A 9,590-nucleotide genomic window follows, 5' to 3' on the forward strand; every position below is an offset into this window, starting at 1 on the left:
GATTCCTCCTTTTCTTACTGCATGATTCATACTATGTTGTGGATAAATTGCCATTTGAACTGTGAGAAGTTAATGTAAATGTGACGTTCAACATTTGTTTCCTTTCTACACTTTTTCTACATAACCTAGATCTGCTCATTAGTTTATAGCCCTTATGCATATGATACTGAGGAAACTGGTTAACAGTATTTGTGGAGAAAGCCAGTGATTTCAGAACAAGAAAGGTCTATGACCCTGGAGAGGAGATGCATGTTAGGGGCAGAGGCATTTAGGTTAGTATTGATCTTAAATAATTAAAACTAAAGGTGCTTACAAGACAGATTTATTTAATTTTTTCTGAGGTGTGAGATTAAAACATTTACATTTGTTTGTAGGTATTGCAGTGCCAAATTTCAAGTCTAGACCATGATTGGCAAACAAGTGTTTTTCATTCTGTTCTGTTTTGCATGAGGCATAAATGTGCTGTTCTCTATTGTCCATCTGGAATAATTAAGCACTCCTTTAGTTACCTTGCCTCAGCAAGAATTGAGGATACACAGTTCTAGCCTGAAACACCAGAAGTCCTGAAATGTGCACCAGCTGGGAACAGGAAACTATGAAAGAAATTACGATGGGAAGTTCAGGTATGTTGAGCTGAAATTTTACCACGTCCCGTAAATCCCCCGCTGCCAGGACTCCTGGCTATGGTGCCAGCTGACTGATCAGTGCAAGTGCTGGAAGAGCAGGTACACCAACTGAAGGGGGTGTCCCAGCTGAAGTCTGTCTCTGATGTTGAAGTTTGAGCATATGTCATATAGATTTTTGTAGGGCATAAAATATCATAAGTAATAATAGTATAGCTATAAATATTGCCTGGTGATAATTATAATGTGGAGAAACAGACAAGTACAGTCATGGCTCTCAGTGGAGAAAACTTCATGGGGAATATTTGCCAGGGTAATATCAGTAATTATAGGGTGTGTTCAAAATAGAGCTCATGGGGAAAGATTGGCAGGATAGGCACTTTCTTAAATAAATACCTTTAATATATTGACCATAATAGCTGAAAAACAAGTCCAAAGCTTTGGTTAATCTAACTCCTTCAGGCTGAGGACTGGTACCAGGCCAGCGTCACAGCGTCCCTGTGGGGCTTGGCACCTTCTATGGGAGCGTGGCTCTCCTGTGCAGGGGGAGGCCAGAGCAGGACCCCTGTAACCTCAGCACCCAGGGAGGGAGCAGCCCTGCTGGGGGAACTGCGGCCTCAGCCTCGGGGAGTCCTGCACGGAAATGTGGACTGAGCATGTTGGAGGTTTCTTGAGAAAGCAAAGTTTTATCTGCAGGGTAAGTGCATGGGTTCTCACTCCAGAGACGACGAGAGCACCGTGGAGGAGGCTGTGCCTGTGTGTGTGTGTGCACGTAGTGCAGGGGGCAGAGCACAGGCCAAGGACCACTCTCCCACTGCTTGAGGTGCAGAGCCCCTGTCTGCTGCACACAGCCTCAGTCAGGGAAGGGACTGGTGGCTCTGCGAGGGTTCCAGGGGACATCCCTGTCCCCGTCCCTGTCCCTCTCTGTGTAGGCTCCCACAGGATCCCACAGGGAGGTGGGAGGTGGGTCTGTTGTGTCCATATGCTTTACCTAGTGACCATTCCCTGCTTTCTGGCAGGGATGTGGTTTCAACTGAGGGTTGTGAGCCCCTGGATATATTTTGAGATTGAAAGGATTTTCTTTTCTTACCCATCCTGTTCAATTATTTTTCCCTTTTCTTGTGTATCAAAATAAATAACAATTTCCTTTCTTTCTGCATGGTAGCAAACATCTATAAAGAACTCAGGTGATCCTCACTGCTTGCAGGGCAGAAGCAAGCAGGTTTCATATGGCACATGTAAACATTTGTCATTTGTCACCACCGATCTCGATGGATTCATCGTTTCCCTCCTCTCCCTTCTGCTGTGCTACTTTACAGTCATAGAAAAGCCTCTCAGACATACCAGTTTGTAGACTCCTCACACAGGCACAGCCTTGCTTCGTATCTCATTACTGGCAGGATCAAAATGGCATTTTTGGTGTTTACAGGGACTTATATGAGAACTATGATGTGACCTACAGTTTGGAGAACTGCCTTGTCCCAACTCTACCTCTGCATCTGGGATGGATGTTGAAAAATAATCCATCACCAAGGAAAAAATCAGACATCCTATTTTATAACTGAAGTAACCATAATTTTTTGCTGATTTTTTGGATGACTGCCACTTTTTTTTTTCATGCTTGTACATACTGTCTCCTCTCCCTTGGTGTGTCGTATGATGATGCCTTAGCTGTTTGTTGCCCCATGTTCTGCCACCTTTGGAGCTACATGCCATGTACATGTTCAGGCCCTTGGCATGTGTAACGTTTTCCATGCCATGGTGGGCTGCTGCTGGTCCAAGGAAGGAATGCATAGGCAAGGATTTCCAGTGGGCCTGCTATAGCTGGCAAAGGCCAAAGTTCATTAAAGCAAAATAAATGTCACTTTCTTTTTGTGGAATAAATTATTCTACTGGAGTGTGATCATTGTGGTTTTAACCTGGGACCTTGCAGTAAGAGATTATACAGCAACCTCTGACCTCTTTGATTTCTGCTTTACTCTTCTATTGTCAAGGGAATGTCCCCGATCAGGTGAAAGTAAAATGTTTAATGGGCCATATCACAGTAATATCTTACATTGAGTCAAATTGATAAACTCTTGCCAAAAATTCTTAGCATCTGGCACTTCCACGGAAACCACAAACAATGATTGCACATATGGGAGCTCAAAGGCTAGAGGTCATGACAGCAGTTTATTACATGCACCTTACAGTGATCATTTTCCCTAGGAAATTAACCCCTCTCTAATACAAACGCATCAAGTGAGCTCTTCATGGTGTTTCCATCATATTGTTTTGGCTAATCAAGGAATACGTGTGCAGCTAAAGTGGTGACAAGATGCAATTAAGTAAAAGATGATTGATTAGGTTTCAGTGTGCTCAATAATGTATCAAAATGGTGATTGTGAGATCAGACTGAATATGCTGGGTACGAGCTCAGAGGTCCTTATTGTGCAGCTGCAGGTCTGTGGCGGTGGCAGAGAGTTCCCAGCGTTCATGACCGGTTACTGGGCTGTCTGGTACTGGGGCCCAGCTGGGCTATGGGACGGGCAGCAGCAGCACCTTCCCTGGGCATGCCTGGCTGCTGAGGGGACGACTCCTGCCCTCTGCTGCTGTTTTCAGACCCTCCTTATCACTGCACTGTGGGGCAAACCTTGGGGCTCGTGGCAAACGTTTCACAGTCACAATACTAAAGACAATTATGTTGCTATAAATAAATGGTAGGGGTTGCACTCATATTGAAACATCATCTTGGGCATTTTGATCTCCTTTTCTTCTTTAAACTCTCATCAAAAACATCCAGATCACTTGGCCCAGTCGCAGCTAACTGTGCCTGAGATGTGGCTCATGTTAGTCGCACAGCAGCTGCTGAGTGGATTTTTCAAATCCACCCTGCATAACTCAGATGATCATTACCAGGTCCTTTGGAAGGGCCATTGCTCAGCCACCTCGCTGTGCATCATGTCATGGGGAAGGTCCTTCATGCCAGCAAACCTTCCAGAGATGATGTGAACCCACTTCCCTCTTCCCACTGTGCTCAGGACTCCCTTCCAGTTCCCTTAAGGGTCAGAGGTATATCCCAAGCCACTGCCTCAGGTGCTCCAGGGAACCCAGCTCTGGGATGCTGCTGGGATGCTGCAAACCGGGGTTTACAAGAGCACCTCTGTGAGCCCTGTCATGAGAACTCTGATTCTCCCTGAAAGTCACTAGAAATGAACAGCAGAATCATGAGGAAAGGAAGGATTCTCACAAGCTGGAGCTCGGTCACAGCAGTGAAAGGACTGAGAGGCAGCTGAAGTACAGCACGGCTGTGGGAGCTGGAGCTGCAGTACCCAGAGTCCCAGTGCTTCAGATCATGCTTTACACAACCACATGCTCAACTCACCCCACGAATTTCTGACCAGTAGCTGCTCCCTAGCATGCAGGTCCCTCCATAGCCCCCCTTCTGTGGCCTAGGGGCGCAGGGCAGCCAGATGGCCAGGGCTTCGGGCACCTGTGCTCCTTGGTTAGGGACATGCTTGGGCATTTGCTTGCCTGAAGTCTTTTGGTTTTGGTGGGCTTTCAACACGGTCTTGCTTCTCTGAGGCCGATCTGACTACTCTGATGGCTCTTTCCCTCCTGACGGCTGCAGCCTGGATCACCTTGGCTTGGTGCACCCTGGTTCTGTTCAGCAGCAGCTGTGAAGGGGCTGCCAGATACTTTGCATTGGGAACTCTGTTTTTAGGTGAACACCCTATTTTTTAGCTGTGTATGGCTGTATTACTTGTATATTTATATATTCTGTATTTATGTTATCGAAATGTAGTATTTTGTAGCTGTCTGTTACAATTTGTTTAACTTGTAAAAAATATGACTGTGCTCTCTCATACTTAACCAGCTCCTTTCACTGTAGATTCGCTGCTCCTTTTCCTCTGTTGGAAACAAACCACCATAATGTATGTAGATTGGAATTTTTTTTATTTAATTATTTGTCATTATTAAATTATTTATTAGTGTTTTTAAATTTCATTTCACTTCATTTTTTTTCCTGCCACCATTGCTGGCAGCTAAGATCCATGAGTTTCTCATGCATCATGTTCCTTCCCACGTGCATGTGCACATGCACACACACACACAGAGTCTAAACAAAAACAGAAAAAGAAAAAAAAGAGAGAGATTACACTTCAGTATATTTGTAAATAAAAGCAACCTGTAAACTAAGCAGGATTTTCCCTCAGTGTGCAGTTCTTTCTTTGCTTTTGCAGACTGAGAGTGTGTGTCCTGGGGCTAGCACCAGTGTTCTCACAGGCGGGAGAACCCAGGGACAGCCGAGCACAGCCTCGATGGTTTTAGTGTTGTGGAACTGCAGCCCAGGCTGCCTGGCAGAGGGACACCGCAAGGGTGATGGCAGAGGCTCCTTTTGCACTGGTCTTTGGCCTCTGCAGGTTGAGAGCTGTTCTGTAGGGATGGTGACAGATTGTTACACATCCTGGCTCCTCCAGCTGGCTGGTCAGACACAGGGAGCCAACCCAAACAGCCAGCCCTGGCAGAGGAGCTGCTCCGTGGTGATTTCAGAGACCCAGTGGGATCTTTCCTGTGCAAAGCGCATGCAAGGGCAGCCCCATGCTACAGCAGACAAATGTGTGTAAGTATTAGCAATGGATTATAAAGTATCCATCTAGTAATAGCAAATTTGAGACTAATACAAAATGATAGATACTTGCTGGTGTCTCTTGGGCCATGTAAACATGAACATGAACCTCAGCTGAGGTTTCATCTGGTCACATCTGATTACTCACTGCCATTCCCCAGGTCCAGAAACATCACATTTCCTTTCTATGCCTTGGAGATAAAGTTTTACACATAACCTGGTATCACCAAATGGGACATCCCCGTTTCCACCCCCACCCTGCCATTTCAGCACGTCCCTATAGCCCTTGTGCAGCAAGGTGGGTTCACCTACCTTGAGGAACAGGCCATTCCACAGCCCCAACAGGCCTTGCCCAGCAGCAAGGACATGGTGTATCCCAAGGGGAGGGAGCTGGCACCGACTGAGTCTCTCCCACTGCAGTTTGCACATCATGCGGGTGGCACCACAAAGGGCACAACACATCAAGAGGCGGTATCTCAATGACATAATAAAAATCAGTTTAAAAGTTTCTTCCCCTATTTTGTTTTTAAAGATCCACACGTAACTGCTGAGCACAGATCTCCCTGCTCAAACTCTTTCCAAGGTAAGGGAGGAGGCACAGTCCCAAGTCCCACCTGAGGACCAGATCAATAAAGCATTTTTGCTCCTAGTCAGAACTTTCGTTCCTTTTTGCTTTCCAGCTCCAAACTGCATCATCCTGTCCCACTCACACTGGTTATTGGTGGAATGTCACTGAGGAAAAATGAATTGCCATTAGCAATTGGATTCACCTAAGTCAGAATTAGCTACTCAAATATTCATGCTCTCTGTGCATTTAATATTTATGAAGGAAGAATTAGAGTTGCCCATAGCCATTTCTGAATCTCCCCCAAAAAAATAGGTGAAAGGGATCACAAAAAAAAGGAGGAAAAAAAAAAGATTAATACATTTGGGGCTTGGTGTTGTGTATTGTTTGTGTTGTGTTTCTCCTTGGTGTCAGTGAGACAGAATGGAGACTGATTTATGTGCCACAGCTGTAGCAAACAAAAGAAGAAGAGACCAGGGAAATGGCTAGAGGTAAAAATGCCAGTGCAAGGGGCTAAAGGCCTGCACCTGGGTACTGCTTCCCATGCAGCCTCCCCCCCTTGGAGCACCTTGTAAAATCAGATTATCTGCTGGACACAGGAGTTCAAACAGCCCTTCAAAAGATTTGTCTTAATAATTGCTGCCTTATCTTAACTTCTGGTTTTTTATCAGCCAAACTGCTGCTGGGAGGCAGATCCTGAGGATAAGGTTCTGTCACTCTTAATTATTATTACCTCTTATAATGAAAACACATTTGTTCATCCTCCCGTGCACTTGGAAGTGGTGTAACAAATGAATGTCTAGTGTTTTATCAGTATTTTTAATAACATAAAAGAAACTTACGAGTATGGCCCCACTGTATAAATGATTGTACATCAAATGCTACGAAATAGATAGCATACTTGCTTCTCATTTATTTATATTCAAATATAAACCAATTACTCAGAAAGAATGAAACACATTTTTATGTCCTCAGAAAACCGTTTTTTCCTGAAAACCAAATTTTGCAGTTAAGATGCTGTAGGGCTATTTTCCGTCACAGAAAGAACATGATAATTAGCCCCAGAACCAGCAGGTACATTCTGAAATGAGGTGATAGAAATGCTGTTTCTTTGTTTACTTATGATGGGAAAATGAAATAATTCTCTCTGAAAGCTCACTAATGAATTTGGCCTGCAGTATTTGTCAAAGCCACAGCCACCATTTGCAGTCTTAAGCTAGTTTTTCTCATACCTCGAGAACTAAATATGAATTGCTTGGATATAGTGATAGCACGGTGTCAGTTGTATGTGTGAAGACCTTAAAGTCAGAAATGATCTGCACCTCTCCTTGGCCTGCAGCTCCTTGCACAGGTCTGATGTTTCTCACCAGCCATGGCCAGGGTCAGATGCTCTTGTCATAGCTCAACATGTCAATCACAGGCTCTGGGGCTATCACCCAGCGAGCAAGGCCCAGTGTTAGACATCACCAAAGTGGCACCCCAAACTGCAGAGCAAAGAAAATAACAGTGGAGAATTATGTAAACCACAACACGAACTAGAGCAATGCACGTTTCACTGCATTGAATGTTGATAGAGTCTTTGCTCTGCCACCTGGATTTACACTAACAATCTCTTGACCTTTAGTTAGCAAGAGGACATCACATTCTCTCATCTTCAGCCAAAATGAGGAAGTGAAGTGACATTTTTGCATGCCTGTGGGATGGTGCACCCACAAGGAACCGTGCAGGGATCTAATACAACATCTGCTCACTCCAAAATCTTCCTGCCATCCCTTGTGCCTGCTGACTGACTGGCAGATAGGACAGATCCAGTTCCTAGAAGCAGCAGGTAATGAGGGTTTGGTCAGACCCTGGCATAGTCAGATGATGTCCAAAGCAAAAAGATTCTGTAAGACAGGCAGATAAAAGCAATGCTTTATGGCAAGCCTTTAGCAGCTGGCAGGAGGGACAGGCTGGAGCTGTACATAAAGCACAGGAGCCTGGTTCAAACCCCTCATGTCATCCATCAGTGACAGATATTTTTGACACTGTCATGTGCTTGTGTGTCCCTGCCCTTCCAAACAAATCTTTCCATATGCTGTGATATTTTACTTTTAAACAGACTTAGGTAGAATTCAAGTGGTTTTGTCAGAGTTGAGCCATTTTCCCATTCAAATTACTGTAGAAAAGGGTAGGACACCGAAGGGTTCCTTACAGCTTTCTGCCTGAGATACTGTTTCCTGAATAAACAATCCACCTCATTTGGAGCTCAACACAGTTCTTCCCCAAATTATTTTTAGCTCTTCTGCTGCTTCAGTTCAGTGTTCAAGACAATGTTTTGGCATGCTGCCACCTCCCCTCAGGTGGTGGGGCCCAGGGAGCTCATGCAGGGAGTTGGGATGAGGAAGGTGAGGGAGACCTGGTCCACAGAGGAGCAGAATTGAGCGTGCATTGATGTCCGCCTCTGTACATGGCATTTTGGGTTGAGCTTGAGGAGAGCACCTCTCTGCTTTGTGACCCTGGCTGTAACCGAACACTGACCCTTTCAGCCATGAACTTCTCTGACCCAGCCCTGGGAACAAGCCCTGTCCACCCGGTGGGACAGGGACCTTTCCCAAGAGCAGTGGGAAGGCGCAGGCTGCTGCTCCAGCTCTGCCACTGCAGCAAGGATGCAGGTCACGGAGTTATATTTTTTTAAGGAAGATGTTTCACAGTGAGCCATCTGTGTTATTAAAACAAGGAACATGGGATATTAAATGCCTTTTCCTTCTGAACACCCATTCTGTAATTAGCTGCTCTCTCCCCGCCCCCAGGGAACATGTCAGTGGTGGTGTGCAATGGTTGGGAACTGCACACCCACAGACAGCCAAGGTCTCCCCACCACACCCCTCCGGGTACCAGCACCACTCAGGTAGGCTTAATTTCTTCCTTTGTTCAACTGGTAACGAGTAAACTGGCGTCCAGCAGCACACAATAAATTACTCCTGATCAGATTACCAGAGATCCGTCCCAGCTGGGGCATCCCATCACACCTGTGTTGTCAGATTAGTGGCGATAAGGAGCCGCTGATAAGCCTTGCACTGAAGTGCTCTCAGGGACCCTGAGCATTCCCTTGATCTTTCTTTACACTTCAGCACTATGCGGAAACCTTTTGTTTTAGAACTGAGAGGAGAAAACAGGTAATTATACTCCCAGTGGCAACCGCCTTTCGTGCAGGACACAGCAATGGAAGCCGGCTGCATACTGAAGCAGGCAAAATACATCTGACTAGAAACAATTAATTACTTAGCCCTGGATAACTTAAACTCTTTTTCTCACTTCTAAAAAGAGGGAGAAGCCCCCAGGCTGTGCACTAGGCAGAAAGAAACAAAAGTGTGTTGGAAGGCAGATTGCTATCAGGCTGGCAGCTTCAGGGATGTGGCTTTTCGTGGGGCTGCAGCCTATGTCTGCATCCAGACACGGCCGTTTCTGCCTGGTTTCTGTACCAGCTGATCAGAACAGAAAGTTGGAAGCAATAGCCCAGTTGTGGTTCATCTGCCTGTGTGACTTCCAAGGGCCACGAATGAGTCCAAGCAGCTGTTCTCTGAGAGCACCAGCCAACAGTCTGTGTCTGTCCCAGCTTGCTCCGAAGGGTTTGTGTGTGTTATTGAGATCACACGTCCCATTCTTAAAAAAATTTCTCTTCTCACTGATACACCGATAGTCAGTTTACAAAACACTGAGAAATTAAAATCTTAGGCAAGTGTGAAATGAATGTTTTTGACAAGGACTGAGTATCAGTGAGGGTCTGGGTGCTGCTGCAGTGCTGGCAAAG

This window comes from Corvus kubaryi, unplaced genomic scaffold, assembly GCF_017639235.1.
Source record: "Corvus kubaryi isolate FWS band 111438036 unplaced genomic scaffold, C.kubaryi_AGA036_p1.0 78, whole genome shotgun sequence".
Lineage (NCBI taxonomy): Eukaryota > Metazoa > Chordata > Aves > Passeriformes > Corvidae > Corvus > Corvus kubaryi.